The following is a 24,412-nucleotide window of genomic DNA, read 5'->3' as shown; positions in this document are numbered from 1 at the left end:
CACTTTTCTAACTGGGCAATTAAGCTGAGAACAGCAACAAATATCTATCTTTAATAAGTAATTCTGCACATAAATAATCATTTAAAATGGTATTCTTGCATAGAACCTAGTAACAAAGTAAAATCAAAGTGGGGCACAGAATACGTTTTCTACCAATAAAGACTATGGCAGGCATTTAGTGGTGTCTGTTTTAGGCAGCAACGGAGCACAGGTGCACTTTAACATCTTGATGTCAGCAGGCAGTCCCATTTTACTCTATTTTTTGCATTCAGTAAAAAGCATAAGATTTTTTTTTTTTTTTTAACTTTCTCTACTTTGTGTTAATGTTGCTCCTGATGTACTACCACTTAGAAAGCTAAAATAATCCTAGATTTATAAAAACGTGCAGTTAATGCAATGCAGTCAATAGGTACAAACTTATTTGCTAATGGAAATCTTGGTTCCAAAGTCACTCTTGTACAACAAAAGCAGCATCTTAGCAAAGTTTTGATGGCTTCCATCCAGTATTTTTATGCTCTTGAAAGAAGGTTCTTTTAAAGTGAAGAGAACCTAAAACTTAATAACGAGCCAAGATTCTGTGAATGTTTCCCTCAATGAAAGCTTCTAAGAAAGCTATTTCCTATATTTTTCTTGTAGCTTTGCCTTTGTACCGGATAGGTTATTGTCATTTTAAATACAAGATACATGAAAATAAATTTATGCCCAACTTGGTCTTTTACTGTAACTTTTCAAATTCAGTATGTCGACAATTTTGTGATCTGCCAGAGCAATGATTTGGAGCTATTGGACCATTATTGATTTTGAGTGCCAGCCTCAAAGGAGGGCCAGAAAACAGTGTATTAAATACAACTATGTTTTCAACATTGATGTTGCGGTTATACTGCTGACATGCACATAAATCTGTGCTCGTATAATAGAGCAGATGTCCTTTATCTGGCTCTACTCCTACAATATAGAACCGGGAATACTGCAAATAAAAGTTTTTGACATATTTTCAAACCATTTTATAATTTTATGTTGGGCACAATCTTTAGGAAACTTGCAGACGTTTTAATGTTTCTTTCCAAGTCCCAGACTCATAAAGGCAGGAAGCAGTTATTATATCATAAGGACCTGTCTGCAGCTTGATAAGAAATGCCATGACATTATAAAAGTGGGCTGTCCACTGAAGAGTATACTGGAAAAGATATAACTGTATTAATATCTCTTCTTGATCATCCAAGACACCTTAACAGTTAAACTAGTGTCTTTTTACTTCTTTGAATTTTCTAAAACTTATTCTTTTACCCATTTAATTATTAACCCAATAAATTATTTTAGCTGCATCTTAAAAGCATTGCATTTGTAAAAGATGAAGTCAATAAATTGACATTTTGATATCTTGAAAAGTGTTTTTTAGGCTGTTAAGGCTGGTTCACGCTTGTAAGTGCATTTTATGCTCTATTGTATAGGGTAGTGTGGTGCTTTGTTATGCATTGCAGTGTTCACTTACTTAAATTTATTGAAATGTAACAAAATGACACTTCATTCCACTCTATTCATGCAAGTTGTGGCATGCTGTGTTTCATTGCGCTGTGTAAAAATGCAGGCATTTTTATGCAACACACACCATGGCACATGTAAGGTGTGAACAATTGCTTTCTATATGCCCTTGTGTTGAGCCTGCATTTATCAATGTTGATCAATGCACCTCAATGCACTTGATGCAAACCAAGCCTTGACCAGTGTAGCCCAGATGTCCTCAACCTTCTTGATATCTGCCCAACCACTCATACTCCACCTTCCCCCTTACCTTTACCTAATTAAACAAGATCACACCTGGAATTGGAGTACAAATTGCCATAGCAGACTTTTATTAACAAAATTATTAAAATTTCACAACTTTTTTTTTTTTTTTCCACAAAAGTTTTTTATTTCGTAAGAGTAAGGCAAAACATACAGGACAAGAGTGTTGTCACAGAACATCAGTTGACAGAATCACATGGAGGGTATCTATGTCACGATACAACATAAAAATCCTAACTGAGAATAAATGAACATTAGCAAGGCATGAAGTAGTAATTATGCGTAAGTGGGCGGAGGATCATAATTTTCTATTGTCCCACCCCCCATCCCTCCCCCCAGCATAGATTAGGGGAGGAAAGGGATCAGTAACTCCAGTATGTTCATCATTTAGATTGCAATGTATCCTGACAGGACGAGGACAAGGTGCCCGTCTATGGAAAAAATAAAGGGAAAGAAGACAGAAGAGAAAAAAAAAAAAGGGCAGGGGAAGGGGGGATAAGCTCAAAGTGGGAAAATCAGAGGGGGAAAGTGAGTGGATCCGCATCTGCCCCCCCCAACACGGCAATTGAGACATCGCTGCACATGTCAGTCAACTCTAAGGTACATACTGAAGGTAGCTTTCAGTGGTAACGAAATGGGACCAGCAAGCCCAAATAGCTGAAAATTTATGCATCCTGTCTTGCGAGGTGAAAATCAGTTCCTCAATTTCTTTTATGGAGGAAATCCTTGCAAACCATTCCCTGACTGTTGGAGTGCTAGTGGAGCGCCAATGTCTGGGTATACAAAGTCTGGTGGCATTAACCATATGCATGGCTAAGGATTTGTAGTAGTCTTTTTTGGGTAGCAATGTATGGTGTAAGATGAGGCTGTGGACCTCCCTCCAAAAGGGCTGGGTGTTCTCACAGTCCCACCACACATGAAGCATAGTTCCCACCCCCAACCAGCATCTCCAGCATGTATCAGGAATGTTGGGGGAAAATTTGTGAAGACACGACGGGGTCCTATACCACTTAGTGATCACCTTATAGCCATTTTCTTGGATGGCCACGTTCAATGAACCTTTATGTGCGTATTCATAGATAGTGTTCCAGTCCTCCGTGGAAAGAGACCTTTGGAGATCTCTATTCCAGGAGATTTGTGAAGGGGCAGGGGTCTGCGTTGGGGTCTCTAAAAGAAGGGTATAAAGGAGGGAGATTAAGTGTCTTTGCGGCGTTTTACGATGGCACAAGGATTCAAAGGATGTGAGTTGTCGTGTCCAGACTGACTGACTGGCATGAGTTTTGAGAAAATGTCGAATTTGTCTGTAGGTCCAAAAGGAGAGAGAGGACATCTTGGTAGTGGACTTTAGGGTTTCAAAGGATAAGGGCTTCTCATTAGAATAGAACTGGAGTGCTAGGACGTCCTCCAATGGCCACTCCTGACTTAAAAGGCTTCAGAAACCCCCGGTGGAAAGTCAAGGTTCCCCCGTAAAGTGGTTAAAGGGCTCGGGAGAGGCATAGATGGTCCACATAACAAAGTCTTTCTGAAAGCCAGGAGTGTAGAGTGAATGAGCGGATGAGCTGAGAGGATATGGGGCCAGTTCTGAGAAGGTAGCCATGGGAGAAGGTGTAAGGGTTCTGACGAGAAGGATTTCTCTAGGAAAACCCATGCTTTTTTAAAGCCATGAATGTTCCAATCAGCGATCCTTGTGAGGTGACAGGCGGCATGGTATTTTTGGAGATCTGGTAGGCCTATTCCCCCTCTAGACTTAGGTAGTGTGAGTCTGGGGAATTTAATGCGAGGTGAAGAGTCCTTCCACAGGAAGGCAGAGCAAGCTTTCCGATTTAAAGAAGCCTGCTGGTAAGGAGATGGGGATCGATTGCATAAGGTAGAGTAGGCGAGGCAAGACAATTATTTTAATCAGAGCTGAACGACCGAACCAGGAGACGTTTAGGCTCATCCAATCTTTGAGATGTTTTTGGGTCTGAAGAAGGACCGGGTGAAAATTTTTCGAGTATAGGTCTGACAGGCGGGTGGGGATTCGAATGCCAAGGTATGTGAGTGTGTCTTGTTCCCATCAAAATGGGAATGATTCTTGACAATGTGTCACTATCTGGGAAGGAAGGGAGACATTTAGAGCCTGTGACTTGGTATAATTGATTTTAAGGTTTGATAAGGTACCAAAGTATTCAATATCTTTGAGGAGATTGGGCAGGGAGATACGGGGCGATTGCAAAGAGAGTAGAATGTCGTCAGCGAAGGCTGTGACCTTAAACTCTCTATTTTTCACAGTGATCCCCTGAATATTTGGATTACCTCTCAATCTATTGAGGAAGGGTTCCAGGGTTAAGATGTATATCAGTGGTGAAAGTGGACACCCCTGGCGTGTGCCATTGGTAATGGGAAAGGCGTCCGACAGGTGGCCATTGACTTTCACTGCTGCGAAGGGGCCCGTGTACAAGGCCATAATATATGACAACATGCGGGTCCCCAAACCTATAGCAGTGAGCACCTCCTGCATGTAGTCCCAGGCCACCTTGTCGAACGCCTTCTCAGCATCAAGTGAGAGAAGGAATCCGTGTGATTTGGAAGTCGTGAGCCAGTGATGTAAATTTAATGTGCGGATGGTGTTGTCCCTAGCCTCCCGCCCAGGGACAAAACCGACCTGATCTAAAGATATAAGGTCAGGCACCAGTGGAAGTAGTCTGTTTGCTAGGATTTTCGCATAGATTTTGATATCCACGTTTAAGAGGGATATAGGTCGGTAATTAGCAACTAAGGAAGCATCCTTGCCCTCTTTAGGGATCACCGCAATGTGCGCAACTAGCATTCTGTCTGTTTTAGTCTGGGGGTCCGAAAGGGCGTTAAACGTGTCTAAGAGTTTAGGAGCTAATGATTAAGTAAAGGCTTTATAATACTGGAGGGAAAAAACGTCCGGGCCCGGGGCTTTGCCCGTTTTCATTTGCTTCATAGCTGTATCTAGTTCCAACGCTGACATAGGGCCTTCCAGGTCCCGGGATTGTTGGGGAGATATTGGTTTGGGGCTGTAGCTGGAGAGGAATTCTTTGATAAGTGCGGTACGTGTGTCAACATTATTCAGTGAGGAACTGGTGGGCTGCAGATTATATAATTTAAGATAGACTCTTTCAAATTCTTTGTCAATGTCCTCATTCTTGGCCAGAAGACCCCCCCAGGGTCACATATATGGTGGATTGTAGAGGAAAGTTTTGAATTTTGGACTGTGCGCGCCAATAAACGACCACACTTGTTGCCCTGTTCATAGATATTCCTCTGGCCAAGGATGTAACGTCTCCTAGAGCGCTTACCCAGCTCCTCTAAAAGCAGGGCTCGGGTGTGTGTTAATTCCTGTAGGGTGGCTTGTGCGTGGGTCAGTTTGTGAAAGGTTTCAAGGGAACCAATTGTCCTGATAAGTGAATTTATGTATTCTTGATGCTGTTTCTTAGCTTTTGTGGCCAGGGCAATTAGTTCACCTCGAATCACGCACTTATGTGCTTCCCAGAGGGAGATTGGAGAGATCTCCGGATTCGAGTTTTCCGCAAAATATTGCTGAATTCTTGTGTGGACATGGTCTGTCACTAAAGAATATTTGAGAAGGGAAGGGTTCAGACGCCAAGTCTTTGTTCTAAAATAGGATTCACGGAAAGATAAGGTCACCGTGATCGGGTGGTGATCCGACAGAAACATCGGTTCTATAGTGGACCGTTGGAGCAGAGGGAGGTCTGACTGGGAGAGAAAAAAATAGTCAATCCTAGAGTATTTTTGGTGTGGGGCCGTAAAGAAGGTATAGTCTTTATCTGAGGGGAACAAAGTGCGCCACACGTCATGTAAGGTCAGGGATTGAAGCTGTAAGTTAATCTGGCGTAACGCTTTGTAAGTTAAAGTAGATGTTCCTGTGGAGGAGTCCAGTAAGGGATTTAGGGGATGTTGAAATCCCCTCCTAGGAGTACTATTCCTGACTGGAAAGAAGCCAGTAGGTCACATGTTTTCCTAAAGAAGGCGACTTGGTGGTCGTTTGGGCAGTAAATATTAGCTAATATTAGCTAATATTAGCTAATGCCTTCTGGGTCAACAAGGGAATCAGATACATGGAAGTTAGCGTTTTTTGATATAAGGATAGAAACACCTTTTGTCTTAGAATCCGGATTAATGGAGTGGAACACTGTTCGGTAAATATGATTAGACAGTTTAGGGACGGCATCCGAGCGAAAGTGGGTGTCCTGCAAGAATATGAAGTGGGCTCTGTGTTTGGTGAGAGAAGACAAGACTTGTGACCTTTTCTCTGGTAGGTTAAGGCCCTTCACGTTTAGGGATAGGCATTTCAACGTCAGGGAAGACATGGTTTGGGACCGGATGTGTTGTGCAGATAAAAGAATGTGGGGGGGTACCACTAGGGGGGGCAGGGGCGGATCCAATCAGGAAGAGGAAATCAAAGTTAAAGAGAGGAAGAAGAAAAAAAAAAGGGGGGGGGGGGGGAGAGAGGAAACCAAGGAAGGAGATGGGGGAGCGGTCAGGGAAATTAAGAGGGATGCAGGAAAGAAGGAGTAAAGAGAATAGAGAAAGAATAAAGAAGAGTTCAACCAGAGGTGGTGTTAGTCTAGCTAAGCCACCTTAAAAGAGGGAAAATCTGGAGGGTCAGCAAAAATCCCAGTGGGACCGCTGTGTGGGGACGTGAGAAGAGACGGTGACCTCAGGAAGGTTGCAATCCGGGGAATGAAGGATTAACTTTGTTTAGAATAGGGTGAGTATAGTGGGGAACCTACCACTAATGCTAGAAAAATAACTTAATAACCAAGGTGAAATCTAAAACCAGGGTGCTATGGAGCCCTTTAAACATCAAATGAGGTAATTGAACCCTTACAAACAATTCTGCCAAGTGCCGCCACTGATTACATCTTCTTGTTGTAAAAAAATAAAAGTAATCAGGGGGGGGCGGAAGAGAACAGCTACTTTGTGTGATTGTTTGAAAGCCTTGAATGTCGAATGAAATTTAGTGAAACACTCGAGGTAAGTGATCCTTACATGAGGAAATAGGGGGGATATGTTAAAAGACCACCCCGTCAGTCTCGCTGGGATTGGGGAAACATCCCCTTGCGGCACGAGAGTGACCCAGACTGACATCTCAGGCTAACAAAAAAAAACACGCTACATACATGGTAGCTGGACCAAGAGTTATAAAAACTTAACAAGACTATACCAGAGGTTCTTCCACTTACGTGAGTGTACCTCTATGCATGAAGACAGAGGGATAAAAAAGAACGACATCACAAATGTTATATAAAAAAGGAAAAGAAAACAACCTGCAAAAGATTACAAAAAAAAAAAAGGGGGGAGCGTCACGGAGGAAGTCTGGGGGGGGGGTAGAGGGAGAAAGGCACATCAGTTCCTTATGTAGAGAGTCTGCTCTCCTAGCTAAGGGCATGGGGGTTGCATAGATGCTGGTATGTAGCAAAAAGAGTTACCTCCCAAAGATGAAGACAACAGTGGGGCATAGCAAGTGCTGTGCTGACAGTTCCGCGAGGAGCAGTGCGAGGGATGGTGGAGATGCCCAGAAAAGGTGAGTTGTGATGCTTCAGCGCTATTGGTCCTACGCGATCTTCATCCATCTAGTGAGTCAATGCATCTGTAGTGTAGTGTTGTCAGGCGGTTTCATGAAGTTTGAAAGGCTGATGAAGGAACCGATGAGGGCAAAAGTCCTGAAGAGGGAATAGGAACAGAGAGGGGTGGGGAGGAAGGGAAGGGTGAGTGTGGACAGTTACTCATAGGTGGCGGCACTTGGCAAACAAGAGTCAAGGTGTATTAGGCATCCACGCGATCTCTCCTCCTGGAGGGTGTAGACGGGGAGCCCGGACTGCGTTGGTGCTGGTCACGGCGTGAAGCATGATTTCCCGGGGAAGATTGATCAGCTCTGTATCTGCGGGATCTGTGACGTTGGGCCTTCGGTGATGGGTGGAGAGAGACCGGGAGCCAGGGTTCAGAGGGGAAAGTAGGCAGCATACCATTCCGGAAGTTCGACGTGCGGGAGATCGAGTTGTTCGCAGAAACCCAGCAGGTACTCGGGTGTGTGGAGAAGCGCAGAGCGACCTCTGGCGGATGCTGACAGCCCAAAAGGGAATTTGCAGCGATATTGTATATTTCTGGCACGTAGGACTTCCAGTAGGGGGCGAAGAGCTTGCCTATTCTGGAGTGTTATCTAAGACAAATCTTGAAATAGCTTGACTTCTACATCATTATGGAGGATGCGGCCTCTTTCTCTGGCTTTACAGAGGATTTCCTCTTGAAGTGAAAATTTAACTACACAGCATATTACATCCCTTGGTGGTTCATTTTCACGGGGTACTGGGCGCAAAGCACAGTGGGCTCTTTCCATTTCTATGGGAGAGTCTGCTGGGTCAATCAAGTCATTAAAGATTGTACAGATAGTTTTTTGCAATGATCCCGGCTCCATGGCCTCAGGGACCCCCCTCACTCTAATATTGTGCCTCCGGCCGCGATTGTCGAGGTCTTCGACATGCCTGTGAATGTCCAGGAGTTGGGAGAGCTGGGAGTCAAAGGTGGTTTGGACTTGTCGAATGGCGGCCGCATGTGTCTGAGAGGTTTGTTCCACCCCATCAATCCGATGTGCCACCGCATGGATTTCAGTTTTAAGGTCGGCGATCGCCGTGGTAACGGTGTTTTTGATGTCAGCGGCGACTGTCTCTAAGTCAAACAGGTTAGGGGGTGAGCTCGTCCCGCAACCATGGCGGATCCCCCGGATAGCGGTGTGTCGGGTTCCATGGTTGGCGACGTCGTGGTTGGAGCCTGTGAGGCCATGTGTGCAGCCAAGCGCTGGGTCCGAAACAGCTCTGGTATGTTTCTACTCAGCTGCGTACCTGAGTCAATGATTGCTCGGGATGTAGAGGAGCTCCGAGTGGATCTGCTCATGGTGCTTGTAAGGTGTAGGTTCCCCTAAAAAGCAAGGTTCAGTCCCCGGATCGCAGGAGCTCTTGGCTTATGCTGCCATCTTGGTCTCCATCCAGGCCACGCCCCAAAATTTCACAACTTTTAACACATTAACACATATTCCACCTCTACACTGCGGGACCTTTTTCCATGATAGGCCTCCAAGCCGTTCCACACCAGCTCGGAGACAACCCACTACCCATAGTGCAACCATTACCATATTCCAGCTAACCGTTCTAATTGGAATACACCAGAGGGGCACATACTACCGATGAGACCCCGACACTTCCATCTCGTATGTTTTTCTAACACCATCAAAGACCAAAGAACCGCCCGCAAGGATAACACCTTACCCTTAAGGGTCCCTCCACACCTGCAGAGCACGCTGAATCCCATCCTTTAACCCCAGGGCCAATAAATTGATACCCACCGCAGACAGGTGAACACCATCCCCCCGGAGGTACAGTCCGGTATTGGATTCTAATTCCAGATGGCGGATGCCCCCATTATTAATAATTAATTGGCCCACCACCTTATTTACATTTATGCGGACCTTATAGGAGCCTCGCCACCGACCTCACCAGGCACCAAGTTGTCCGAGCGTAGTGTCAGACCATAACACCAGCATGTCAGGAAAGCCGCAGGAAATCAGATTTGACATCCATAATGAGTGAATGGAACAAATGCCCAAATTGTTCCCGCCAACATGGGGTACCAAAATGTCAGGTGGCCGGTCCAGATGTGCAAAACGATGCACCTCTGGCACGACCCTGCTCCACATCATCCCGGGTACCCCAAACAAGCGAATACACGCCTAGAAATACCCAACTGCTTGCCATCGGGCCTAATGTCAGCTCGCCTGACTCCCCAAAATACATATGAGTAGCCCATAATCCAAACGAGGCATAGCTGCACTCCATGTGAAAGAAAAGAATGAAAACACCACGGGATAACACCAAGACAAACAATGGACACTCACCACACATGAAAAACATATAAAGACATGCACCCGCTACTTCCTCTCCCCCGCCATCAGCGGCTAATCCAACAACAAATGTGGGCGAATGTAGGTACGGAATCTTGGAATCCCATCTACCAATCCTTTTACAGCTGCCTCGTCCAGCCCACACTGTGCGATCTCTGTGGCCGCCCCGATGCGGAAGGAGTGTGAGGCATATTGTGTGTGATTCAAACCCGCTGCCCTAAGACTCTTCTGGAAAACTAACACAAACTGAAACTTAGATAAAGGAAACCCATCCCCATATAACAAAAATGCCCCCCCCCCCAGGACTGGGCGAACCGCTAAGAACTCCCTTTCCACCCCTACTGAGCAAACCGGTGAACCCGTCAGGGAAAACGGATGCACCCGTGTGCCCTTACCAAACTGGTCTGTCTTGGACCTGCGCAGCAATAACTGGACCCTGTCATCCCTACAAATCCCATCCTGATCCAAAAACCCACCTTGAACACCCTTAGATGGGCTGACCAATTCACTGATCTGAAATGCTCCAAAAAAGGCTAAAGAAAACGCTGCTTTAAATAAGGAGACCTCGTAACTCGATGTACACAACGACCCCAGCTGTACAAAAATAGCCTGTAAATTAGCAAAGGACACAGGCCACCTAGCATCCTTGCGCTTATGAATCTTTCGATACCCCTTTAAAGCCTGGCGGACCCAAAAATCTTTTGTAAAACCCCGTAATTTGAAGAAAAAAGCCAAGTCAGCCAGTTTCCGCTCAATCCGATACACCTCGCTCCATGTTCCTGGGAACGAAGTAAAGAACCAGCAGCCTCACCTGCAGACTGTCCTGCTCTACCCCGGCTTGCCGAACCATCCCCAACCATTCCTGCCATACCTTGACGTAGGCCGCCCACGTGGACTCACTCACGGACTGTCTGGTCCATCCAGTGATGACTCCAAGGCAATCTCCCATAACCACCCGGGACAAGGAACCCCCTCTTTCTCGGCCGCCAGTGCCAGCTCTTGGAACCTGTCCCACTGAAACCGGGACAAGGAGTCAGCCAAAGTATTGTCGACACCAGGAAGGTGGACAGCATATAGAAGCATATAGAAAAATGTTCAACTGCAAGCAACGCAGCACCATGTGGCAGCCGTATTACTAGTTGTGACGACGCTGAGATACAGTTAATGACTTAAACCACTCCCATGTTGTCACAGTTTAGCTGTATTTTCAAGTTCCCACAAGACTCACCCCAGATTTCCATAGCCAGCACCGGAGAAAGTTCCAGGAGCACCAGGTTACGTAGAAAGCCCGCGTCCACCCAGGAACGCGGCCAAGGTTTTGCGCTCCAGTGACCCTGGTAGAAAGCCTCATAACCTGTCGCCCCGGTTGTGTCCATAAACAGCTCCAAGTCAAAGTTGCTCACCGGACCAGACATCCAAACCGAACAACCATTATAACATTCCAAAAACGTGTGCCACACCCTCAAGTCCTCCCGTTCCTTAATGAGAAGGATAAAATAGCCACCGACAGCCGTCGGCAAAACACCCTACCCATGAGAATACTGCGACATGCAAAATTAAACTTACCCAGTAGAGATTGGAGCTTCCATAGCTGAATCTTGTGCCATCCCAAGGTCCCCCGATTTTCTATCTTGAGCGCCACCAATTTATCCTCTGGCAGGCAACACTCCATAGTGCTAGTCCAGAACTATGCCCAAAAAACTGATCACGTTAGTTTGGCCCTCCATCTAATCCGCAGCCAACAGAATACCGAATCTACCTGCAATGTGCTGCAACATGGACAGAAGTATCCAACTGCTGCATCAAAAGAAGTATATGACACCGTACATGCTTCAGGATCTTTAGCATCATTGACTGAACCCCCCTTTGGAAGACAGGTGGTGAATAAGGCGAAGCTTGTGCGGTTCCTTCTTAGGCACCACCCCCAGTGGCGAGATCACCAAGTCCTGCAAATGCTTAACTGAGAATGGCCCACCCATGCGACCCAGTGCCACCTTCTTAGCCAACTTCTTAGAAATCACCCCAGTATGCTGCAATGCAGAATGCAAATTCCACGCCATAGGCGGGACGGCAGTCAAAAGAACATGGGATCCTAAAACCCCCCAAGAACCAACAGCCTCGCCACATCCTGGTCCGAGTACTTATTTAGGAAATAAATCGTCCCTCTTGCTAGCAAACTCTCTGGCACGACCCTTCCCTTTCTTGAAGAAGCGGGACATGGGATGCAAACCTCCACAGCTGGAGCACTTGTTCTTAAAATGGCAGGACCCCCCAAACTTACATGAGCCCTTGTTGTACCGCCAGTAGAGACCCCATTTTTTACCGGTCAGTTGTCCTAGGGAAGGTGCAACCTGACCCCCCCCTTGAAAAAACTGACTCGGGGCCCGGGTCGAGGACTTCAGATGCATCCAGAGACTAATGTCTTTGTGGTCCCAGCAAAGCAACGGACGGATTTCCCTACGCTGCCGGAACTGTTCGTCATACCGTAGCCATGCCAATCCCCCGTAGACTTAGTGAGCCTCTCCGATGGCGTCCATGTAACAAAAAAGAGCTGAACAGTGTTCCGGGCTCTTCTCCCTAATGATGTTCACCATAATGGCAAACGCCTGCAGCCAGTTCCCTCAAAGCACACGTTCACACTTACCAACACCGCGGCCGGGGGCGATACAGTAAGCCCTGTAGGGGCAGTTGTCTTCCCCAGAGGGTGTGGGGGGGCCACTCCATTTGTCCCCGTCCCTACACCATCCACAACAGACCCGCCAGCTGACAGGACCCATGGTGACACCTGCGGGGTCTGGTCCCCTTTCCCTCCTGCAAACCGCTGCACCAAATCCTGCAGACCCCCCAGCAAGTCTTGTAGCTGCTCCTCTGTCCTGGAAGTGGCAGGCGGAGCGCCCGCCACTTGTGGGCCAGCCCCCACGCCCACAGATGACTACGGCGCGACTCTGGCAGCCACCACAGCACCCCCATCCAATACACCCAACAACCCACACAGTGCAGTATTCAAAGAAGTAGATAATGCAGAAGACTTACCAGGCTGACCAGGAGTGCCCCCAACAGCCGCCTCTCCAGAATCCATCGGTGCCATGCGACTCTGCTTCTCCTCCTCCTCCGAGCAGAACAAGCTCGTCTTCCGAACTGCACTTCAGGAGCTTCTTGACCTCCGCTGCGCTTGCCCCCTCTATTTGGGGCTTGTGCATCCGTCCCCGATTGTCTGTCTCTTCTCTTCCCCCTCTTCCATCACTGCAGGGGGACCTGTCACCTCATTAGAGCCGCCAGCTGCGTCTGGTAATGACCTGGTGGTCATGGCTGCACTTCTCCCTCGCCGAGACTCCCCATAAGCAGGCACTGCTGGGGGGGGGAGGCCGCCGGTTCCCAACATGTTCGGCGAGTGGGCAGGGGGGGAGACACGCAACGTCCCATAACCCCACCCACTGGATTCCATCCAGGCACATCACCCACGGAAACTGAGGGGCGCTTCGCTGGTGGGCCTGATGGGTCCCGCGCAGGGCTCCTACCATGGCACAAAGCTCTGGGGGAGGGTCCCGGTGAGGAACGCTCCAGGGGCCTAGACCTCTGAGCCCATTGGGATTCCTGCCCCCCCGCTGCCGACCTGGATGCCTGATCCCGGAGAAGGGAGGACACCTGGCTGTGCAGCAACTCGGGTCCCTTGGTCGCGGCAGCCGCCCGCAGCTGGCCCAGAATCAAATCGATGTCGGCCATGGTGCTGTGATGTCCAGCAGCATGGAAACTGCTTCCTAATCTTTTGCCCCTACTACTGCTGCCCGGGAGCCCCACCTTCCCCTTAAATAAACAAAACCCCTACCCACTCTGATCTTTTACCAATCCTTTCCTCCCCTTCCTTGCAAAAACTTCCCTGCTTTTAACCCTGTGTTGCCTCCCCTTTTCACACTGTCATGCCCGGCCCTTCTCTATTTGTCTCTTCTTTGTTTCGTTTTAGGCCTCACTTTACTGACATAGCTCAGGTGATTAAGTTCATTTTGTGATTACTTTTGTGACATTATATACTGTATATACTGTATATATGTCATAAAATTATTCATACAAAAACAAAAATATGTTTGTATGTGTAAATGTATATAAGTGTGTGTGTGTGTATGTATGTATGTGTGTGTGTGTGTGTGTATGTATATATATATATATATATATATATATATATATATATATATATATATATATATATACAGTATCTCACAAAAGTGAGTATACCCCTCCCATTTTTGTAAATATTTGATTGTATCTTTTCATGTGACAACACAATGACACTTTGCTACAATGTAAAGTAGTGAGTGTACAGCTTGTATAACAGCGTACATTTTTGGTGATTGGGCACAGTGGCAGGATTTGATGGGCACAGTGGCAGCGTTTGGGTACAGTGGCTGCGTTTGGCACAGTGGCAGCATTTGGGCACAGTGGCAGTGTTTGACACAGTGTCTGCGTTTGATGGGCACAATGGCAGCATTTGATGGGCACAGTGGCAGCGTTTGATGGGCACAGTGGCAGCATTTGATGGCACAGTGGCAGCATTTGATGGGCACTCTGGCTACGTTTGATGGGCACAGTGGCTGCATTTGATGGCACAGTGGCTGAGATTTGTTTTTTTTTTTTTTTGCGCCCCCCCCAAAAAAAAATTTGAGCACCAGCCGCCACTGGGGTGTACTCACTTTTGTTGCCAATGGTTTAGACATTAATGGCTGTGTGTTGAGTTATTTTGAGGGGACAGCAAATGTACACTGTTATACAAGCTGTACACTCACTACTTTACATTGTAGCAAAGTGTCATTTATTCAGTGTTGTCACATAAAAAGATATACTCGGGTATAAGCCAAGTTTTTCCAGCACATTTTTGTGGCTGAAACCCCCCCCCCCCCTCGGCTTATACTAGAGTGAATGTCCCACTTAAGAAAAAAATGTCCCAAAAATGGAGCCGAAAAAGGGGCAAGGCCGTCCCGCTGGGTGCAGCACATGTGTCCACCCGGCACCCCTGTCAGTTTCCCCTCCCTCCCTACTCGAGTCAATACGTTTTCCCAGTTTTTTGTGGTAAAATTAGGTGCCTCGGGTTATATTCGGGCCGGCCTATATTCGAGTATATACGGTAATAAAATATTTACAAAAATGTGAGGGGTGTACTCACTGCTGTGCGATACTGTGTGTGCGCGCGTGTGTGTGTGATATATATAATTATATATGTGTGTGTGTTTATCCCTTTCGTGACTAAGCCTATTTTTGAAATTTGGTGTTTACAAGTTAAAATCTGTATTTTTTGCTAGAAAATTACTTAGAGTTCCCAAACATTATATATATTTTTTTAGCAGAGAATCTAGAGAATAAAATGGCGATTGTTGCAATATTTTTTATCAAAAAGGGACACTTTCATGAATTTTAAAAAATCCAAACAGTAAAGTTACCCCAATTGTTTTGTATAATGTGAAAGATGATGTTACGCCGAGTAAATAGATACCAAACATGTCACCCTTTATAATTGCACACACTCGTGGAATGGCGACAAACTACGGTACCTATGAATTTCCATAGGCGACGCTTTAAACATTTTTTACGGTTACCAGGTTTGAGCTACAGAGGAGGTCTAGGGCTAGAATTATTGCTCTCGCTCTGACTATCGCGGCGATACCTCACATGTGTGGTTTGAACACCGTTTACATATGCGGGCGCGACTTCCGTATGTGTTTTCTTCGCTGCGCGAGCTCGCGGGGACAGGGGCACTTAAAAAATTTTTTTATTTATTTTATTTATTTTTTTACTTTATAAATTGTGTTTAAAAAATTTTTTTTTTTTTTTTTACTTTTATTGCTGTCACAAGGAATGTAAACATCCCTTGTGACAGTAATAGGTGGTGACAGGTACTCTTTATGGAGGGATGGGGGGTCTAAAAGACCCCCCATCCCTCCTTTACACTTCAAAGTATTCAGATCGCTGAAAACGGCGATTCTGAATACTATGTACTTTTTTAAATTTGGCGCCATTGGTAGCTGAGTAAACGGGAAGTGACGTCATGACTTCGCTTCCGCATTTACAACAAGAAGGCTGGAACAAAGCCGCTCACAGCTTCGTTCCAGCCCGCCCCCAGCCGCCGAAGGTACCCGATTGGACACCGGGCCTCCCGATCGCACGGGAGGCCCGGTAACAGCGGCGGGAGGCGGCGGGAGGGGTGGGATGTCCCCTCCTGCTCCTCCGGTATAACAACCGACCGGCTTTTAGCCGCATTGGTTGTTATACACGAGTAGCCGATCGCCCGCTGTAAACAACGGTACCGGGATGATGCCTGCAGCTGTGGGCATCATCCCGGTATAACCCCGGAAAGCCGAGTACGCATATCTGCGTACGGTCGGCGGGAAGGGGTTATACAGTTTGGTCCACCGGCACAATTTAAATTTTTTTCAGGTATTTACCAAAACATATTCAAGTTATATAATGGATATGGGCTGAAATTGCACTTTCAGGTTTAATTTGAGGGTATGTACATCCAAATCGGCGTAGGAAGGGTGTAGGAATTACAGCTCTTAGGAATAGCCACCCCCCTTTTTCAAGAGACCAAAAGTAATTGGACAATTCAATCAAAAGCTGTTTTATGGCCAGGTGTGGGCTACTCCTTCGTTATTTCTTCAGTTAAGCAGGTAAAAGGTCTGGAGTTGATTCTGATGCCACGTACACACGACCGGACTTTTCGGCATCAAAGGTCCGACGGAACGAATCCGTAGGACATTTCGATCGTGCGTGGGCTTCATCTGACCTTTTCTGTCTAAAAATCGGACGGACCTTAGAAATAGAACAAGTTTTATATCTTTCCGACGGACTCGACACAACGCTATTTTTAGCGGCGCTTTACTGTCGTTTTTTAAGAGGTTTTCGGTTGCTAGCCAGGTGCTTTTAAACCCCGCTAGTGGCCGAAAAAGTGCCGCTGCAGTGGCGCTTTGCCCGCGGTTCGGCGACACTGCCTATTGATTTCAATGGGCAGGGGTGCTTTAGGAGTAGTGTATACACTGCTCCTACCGTGCTGCAAAGATGTGGCTTGCAGGACTTCTTTTACCATCCTGCCAGCGCACAGCTCCAATGAGGCTGGCAAGGGTTTCACATTGGAGTGAGAGGAGAGGCTCTTTCAAGGCGCTTTGCGGGCGCTATTTTTAGCGTTATAGCACCTGTAAAGCGCCTCAGTGTGAAAGTAGCCTTGCATTTGGAATCTATTGCTGCAAACCTACAACATGCGTTCAAAAGAGCTGTCCATGCAAGGGAAACAGGCCATTGTAAGGCTTTAAAAATGAAACCAGTCCATCAGAGAGATGGCAGCAACATTAGGAGTGGCTAAAATTAACAAGTTGGTACATTCTGAGGAAAGAAGAATGCACTGGTGAGCTCAGCAACATAAAAAGGCCTGGATATCCATGGAAGGCAACAGTGGTAGATGATTGCAGGATCCTCTCTATGGTAAAGAAAAGTCAATTTACAACATCCAAACAAGTGAAGGACACTTTGCAGGAGGTGGGTGTATCATTGTCAAAGTCTACAATCAAGAGAAGACTTCACAAGAGCAAATACAGAGGGATCACCACAAGGTGCAAACTATTCATAAGCCTGAAGAGCAGAAAAGCCAGATTAGACTTTGCCAAAAAACATCTCAAAAAGCCAGACCAGTTCTGGAAAAGCATTCTTTGGACGGATGAAACAAACATTAATCTATACCAGAATGATGGGAAGAAAAAAGTGTGGAGAAGACATGGAACAGCTTATGATCCAAAGCACACAATGTCTTCTGTAAAACATGGTGGAGGCAGTATGATGGCATGAGCATGCATGGCTTCCAGTGGCACTGGGTCATTGGTGTTTATTGATGATGTGACTGAAGACAAGAGCAGCCGGATGAATGTGTTTAGAGATATACTGTCAGCCCAGATTCAGCCAAATGCAGCAAAGTTAATTGGACGGCGCTTCACAGTACAGATGGACAATGATCCAAAACACACTGCAAAAGCAACCCAAGAGTTTTAAAGGAAAAGAAGTGGAATATTCTGCAATGGTAAAGTCAATCACCTGATCTCATCCCAATTGAGCATGCATTTCACTTGCTGAAAGCAAAACTAAAAGCAGAAAGACCCACGAACAACAACTGAAGACAGCTGCAGTTAGAGCCTGGCAAAGCATCAGAAAGGAGGAAACTCAGTCTTTGGTAGTCCATGGGTTCCAGACTTCAGGCAGTCATTGCCAGTAATGGATTCTCAACAAAATATTAAAAGTTAACATTTTATTTGATTATATTCATTTGTCCAATTACATTTGAGCCCCTGAAAATGGGGGGACTGTGTATGAAAAGGACTGCGTATAAAAATGGTTGCAGTTCCTAAATTTTGTACTTGATATTTATGTTCAACCCCTTGAATTAAAGCTGAAAGTCTGCACTTCAAGTTAATTTGGATTGCCTTTTTTTAATTTTATGCTGGTGGCATACAGAGCCAAAAGTTGTGTGAAAATTGTGCCTGTGTCCAAATATATATAGACTGAACTGTGTGTATGCATGTGTGTGTATATATATATATATATATATATATATATATATATATATATATATATATATATAATATAATATACTGTATATATATTCACCGGCCAATTTATTTGGTGAACCTTGCTAGTATCGGGTTAGACCCCCTTTTGCCTTCAGAGGTGCCTTCATTCTTCATGGCATAGATTTAACAAAGGTGCTCTATTGGATTGAGATCTGGTGACTGTGGAGGCCATTGGAGTACAGTGACCTCATTGTCATGTTTAAGAAACCAATGGTGAGATGATATGAGCTTTGTAACATGGTGCATTATCCTGCTGGAAGTAGCCATCAGAAGATGGGTACACTGTAGTTATAAAGAGAGGGACATAGTCAGCAACAATACTCAGGTAGGCTGTGATGTTTAAAGAAGAGGTCCTCCCACCCCTTTAAAAATTAAAAGTCAGCAGCTACACATAATGTAGCTGCTGACTTTTAACATTAGGACACTTACCTGTCCTGGAGTCCAGCGATTTGCACCCCCCAAAAGGTGCCAAATGTGGATCTACATCGCGGGACATTTTTTTTTTTTAATAAAGGACTTGTCCCAAAGTGTCTCATGTCTTTTTTACTATTTTTGATACTTTTTTTTGTGAAATGGTAGGGGTACAATGTACCCGTTACCAATTCACATAGAGGGGGAGGCCAGGATCTGGAGGTCCCCTTGTTAAAGAGGGCTTCCAGATTCAGATAAGCCCTCCACCCCCAGACCCCCACAACCACTGGGCAAGGGTTGTGGGGATGAGGCCCTTGTCCCCATCAACATGGGGACAAGATGCTTTGGGGGCTACTCCAAAGCACCTAATAAATGTATAGGGACTAGTGCGCAAAAGACCACAATGTGAACAAAAAATTCTGAAACTGACAGTGAGGTACCTGGTAGAGTGCTGCCAACATAGATGGGTCCACTCAGTTCCCCCAAGGAAAACAATAAAAATATATAAAATATGTGGCGCTACTCTATCAATCAGTAACAATCAGACAATAAAAAGCCTTAGCCGTAATCATCTAAGATAAGAGATGAAGTTGACAAAATAGACTCCAACCCATAAATTCAAGGCAAAAAAATTATAAAAAATATTAATAATAACCTAGGGACTAGTAGCACCACACAGGAGTCCCTCAAAGAAGACAACAATTCTAGAATGTAGAGGTAGGTGGGTGAATAACAATCATTAAGGTGCTCAGTGAGAATAGATCAATAATATACTGTATCAGCCACCCCGCCTCAAGGGGAGTGACAATATATAATAAACCTATAAATAAAACGTGATGACTTCCCGAACCAGCTGAACAACAAAAAACTTAGATGATAAGCAAAACACCAAAATAAATCTTAGGGTGTAACGCAGTGTAGCAGCTAAAAATCAAATAATCTCTAGTGCTGATAACATATCTTAAAAGTGAACCACATTAAATTATGTACAATAAACTATCATAAAGTGCAAAAAAATCTGAGACATGCAAAAATTCCATATTGATGTGATTCCACAGTATCAAAAATAAAATTCAAGCGGTGAAAATGGTGCAATCATAATATTAAGAACTTTCTAATGCACTATAAATAAATAATGAATGTAATAATAAATAATATAAAGACAGACAATCCCACAACAGAGATGCCGTCCCACACAGTGACAATGGCTCCAAAGCACCGTCCCCATGTTGAGGGCATGTGGCCTGGTACGGTTCAGGAGGGGGGGGCGCTCTTTCGCCCCCCCTCTTTTCCTGTGGCCTAACAGGTTGTGTGCTTGGATAAGGGTCTGGTATGGATTTGGGGGGACCCATACCCCATTTTTTTTTACATTTTGGCACAGGGTTCCCCTTAAAATCCCTTAAAATGAAGGGCCTGGTATGGATTTTTGGGGGACCCCCACGCAATTTTTAAAAAATTTTTTGGTTCGGGATTCCCCTTAATATTCATACCATACCCAAAGGGCCTGGTAATGGACTGGGGGGGAACCCATGCCATTTTTTTCAATGAGTTTTATCTATATCGGAAATTTCATTTTGCTGTGTTACTGTTCTAAACACGGGAAAACTGATGCCACTTTACAGGCACACCATGGACACCCCCCAGGCACGATATTTAAAGGAATATTTAATTTTTATTGTTTCACTTTAAGCATTATTAAAATCACTGCTCCCGAAAAAACGTCAGTTTTTAAAACTTATTTTGCATTGATATATGTCCCCTGGGGCAGGACCTGGGTCTCCAAACACTTTTTATGACAATAACTTGCATTTAAGCTTTTAAAATGAGCACTTTTTTTTATGCTTATGTCTTATAGACTTTAAGGGTGTTTGTCCACATTTTTTGCCTGTTTGCAAGTTCTGGTGCGAACCAAAACAGGGGTGTTCAGCTCATCCTTAGTTTTGAGGAAAGGTTACGAGCACTGAACTTATTCTCTCTGGAGAAGAGACGCTTGAGAGCGGATATGATTTCAATGAACAAATACCGTACTGGTGACCCCACAATAGGGATAAAACATTTCCGCAAAATCAAATTTAATAAGACACGTGGCCATTCACTAAAATGAGAAGAAAAGCGGTTTAACCTTAACCACTTAAGCCCCGGACCATTTGGCTGGCCAAAGACCTGAACACTTTTTGCGATTCGGCACTGCGTCGCTTTAACTGACAATTGCGCAGTCATGTAACGTGGCTCCCAAACAAAATTGATGTTCTTTTTTTCCCCACAAATAGAGCTTTCTTTTGGTGGTATTTGATCACCTCTGCGGTTTTTATTTTTTGCGCTATAAACAAAAAAATAGCGACAATTTTGAAACAAATGCATTTTTTTTACTTTTTGCTATAATAAATATCCCCAAAAAATATATAAAAAAACATTTTTTTTCTCAGGTTAGGCCGATACGTATTCTTCTACATACTTTTGGTAAAAAAAATCACAATAAGCGTTTATTGATAGGTTTGCACAAAAGTTATAGCGTCTACAAAATAGGGGATAGTTTTATGGCATTTTTATTAATAATTTTTTTTTACTAGTATTTGCGGCGATCAGCGATTTTTATCATGACTACGACATTATGGCAGACACATCGGACACTTTTGGCGCTATTTTGGGACCATTCACATTTATACAGCAATCAGTGCGATTAAAAATGCATTGATTACTGTTTAAATGTGACTGGCAGTGAAGGGGTTAACACTAGGTGGCACTGTAGGGGTTAAGTGTGTCCTAGGGAGTGATTCTAATTGTGGGGGGGAGGGGCTGTGTGACACGACACTGATCACCGCTCCCTAATCACAGTGATTACAGGGAGCTGTGATCAGTGTCCTGTCACTAGGCAGAATGGGGAATTGCTTGTTTACATTAGCATTTCCCTGTTCTTCCTCTCCGTGAGATGATCGCAGGTATCCCCGCACACGGATGACACGATGGCAAATTTAAAGGGACATACCTGTGCGCCCATTTGCCTGTCTGTGCCATTGTGTCGACGTATACATACATGCGGCGGTCGGCAAGTGGTTAAACTGCGTAGAGGGTTCTCTACTGTAGGAGCAGTAAGGATATGGAATTTTCTTCCACAGGCTGTGGTTTCAGCGGGGAGCATCGATCATTTCAAAAAAATATTAGATAAGCACCTGAACGACCACAACATACAGAGATATGCAATGTAATACTGACATAAAATCACACACATAGGTTGGACTTGATGGATTTGTGTCTTTTTTCAACCTCACCTACTATGTAACTATGTAACATAAGTAATCAGGAAATTAGATGTGTAATTTATGTTCCTTGAAAGTCCAAAGGTGAATTTTGTGACCCTCTCTGCATCCAGGCTGTGAAAAAGTCTCACGTGTGGTACCCCCATATTTGGAAGGCCCAATGGAATGTGTTTTGGGGTGTAACTGTGAATATGACATTGCTGTGTGTGAGAATTAACTTGTTAAAATGTTAACTTTGAGAAAAAATTTGTAATTTCTTAATTTTCCAGAAAATTGTAACAAAAAATTACGTAAAAAAACTCACAATGCATGTTACTAAATACCTTAGACTATTTACTTTAGTAAAAGGTGTCATTTGGGGTATTTGTACTGTTCTGGTATTTTAGAGCCTCAAGAAATCAGATCAATTTTCAAATATATATTGTATATGCCATAGTTTGTGGACTCTATATGTTTCACACAGACTAAATAATATACACAATATACCACAGCAATATAGCAGAATGTATTCTGGCCTAAATTTATGAAGAAAGTTGTGTTTGCAAAATTTTATAACGTAACTACAGTAAAGAAAAAATTTTTTGGGGTTTTTTTTCAAACGTTTCATTTTTTTTTTCCTTTTATATAGCATAACATATAAAAAAAACACCAAAAGGAAAACTCTATTTCAAAAAAATTATATAAAATTACTTTGGGTACCGTGTTGCATGACTGGATAATTGTCAAAGTGTGACAGCACTGAAATCTGAAAAATTGGCTGGGCAGGAAGGGGGTGAAACAGTCTGGACTTGAAGTGGTTAAGCCATGAAAGCCTTGGTAAGTTTCCATGAGCAGTCAAGTCTGTTATGGGCTTATTCAATTAAATTCTAAATTTGTTCCAAACCTCCTTGAGTAGCAAAACACCCTTAAGCTATATTGTATTTCTTACTTATAGTCCAACTCCACTTTTAAGGTGGAAATGAAAAAGTGACCAAGTCTGTGTGAAAATAAAATGCATCTCAGGCTGAAATACTCATCATCTCTCCAGTGCTTCCCCTGTAGACTCTCCCTCTCTGAAATTCTGTGCTGATCCTCTTTCATATTGACTAGTGTCCAGTGTCATCTAACCCACTTTTTGTAAGTTCTGGGGTATGTCATCACATCGGCCTGAGCTCACAGTACTACTGGACAGTGAGTGCTCATACATCATTCTATAATTGCTGTGCTGTCCAGGAGGAAGGACAACTCACCGCCACCAGCCCACCCTCACTGGAGAAGAGAAGATACCTGTGAAGTGGAACTGACCAGAAGATTTTATGAAAAATGATATGTATGACATTTGGTGTATGTTGGGAGGATTCGGGGAGCAAGGGCTAATGCCGCGTACACACGACCGGACTTTACAGCATACTTGGTTCGGCGGACCGGAGTCCGTCAGACAGTTCGATCGTGTGTGGGCTCCAGCGGACTTTTTTTCCCCAAAAGTTCGACGGACCTAGAAATGAAACATATTTCAAATCTTTTCGATGGCCTTGAGTCCGGTCGAAAAGTCTGCTCGTCTGTATGCTAGTCCGACGGACAAAAAACGACGCTAGGGCAGCTATTGGCTACTGGCTATGAACTTCCTTGTTTTAGTCCGGTCGTACATCATCACGTACGAATACGTCAGACTTTGGTTGATCTTGTGTAGGCAAGTCTGTTCATTCGGAAAGTCCGTCGTAAAGTCCGTCATAAAGTCCGCAGGACAAAGTTTGCCGTAAAGTCCGCTCGTGTGTACGCGGCATAAGGGTCATCACAGAAGTAGTTTGGAGTTGGGCTTAAATTTAATAATATTCTTCGAACTAATAACTTAAGTCAAACAAACGTTATTTATAGAAATTGCAGACCGGAATGAATGCAGTCTAAGGTGTGTTAAAGTTTGACTGCTTTAAAGCAAGGAGCTTTATGTGTATGCCACAACATTATAACCGTCTGTTATTTTTAACCCAACCAGTCCTTTTTTTGCATCAAATCATGTAAGAATTGATCACTGATTTCACCCCTGCTGAGACATTCAGAAAACAGTGGTATTGACTTGACTTTTGAAAAACCATGTGCCAAGATGAAATATGGACAGACATAGAAACTACTAAGTGCATGCCAAGCGACTAAGACTTTGGCAGGCAGCAGAAGGCTCTAGGGAAGTTCTGAATAGACGTGCTGTCAAATTAAGCCAAGTGGCTACTTACTCACTATCAGAATGAGAAATGTAGTTTGCTTAAAGAAGGGAGCAAAGCACCATAGCCTTTGACTCCCCTAACACACAGTGACCCCTATCCACTATTATTTTCTAGCATGAAAGAAACAGAAGTCAAAGTAGGGTGTACTGAAGAAGGCAGTTATAAATAAAGTTGTATTCTGATTACAATACAGCATATGTTATGGAAGTTTCTAAGGGATTTGCAATGAAAAAAAAG

The sequence above is a fragment of the Aquarana catesbeiana genome, linkage group LG08, assembly GCF_042186555.1.
Source record: "Aquarana catesbeiana isolate 2022-GZ linkage group LG08, ASM4218655v1, whole genome shotgun sequence".
Classification (NCBI taxonomy): domain Eukaryota; kingdom Metazoa; phylum Chordata; class Amphibia; order Anura; family Ranidae; genus Aquarana; species Aquarana catesbeiana.
This window is presented reverse-complemented; position numbering follows the sequence as displayed.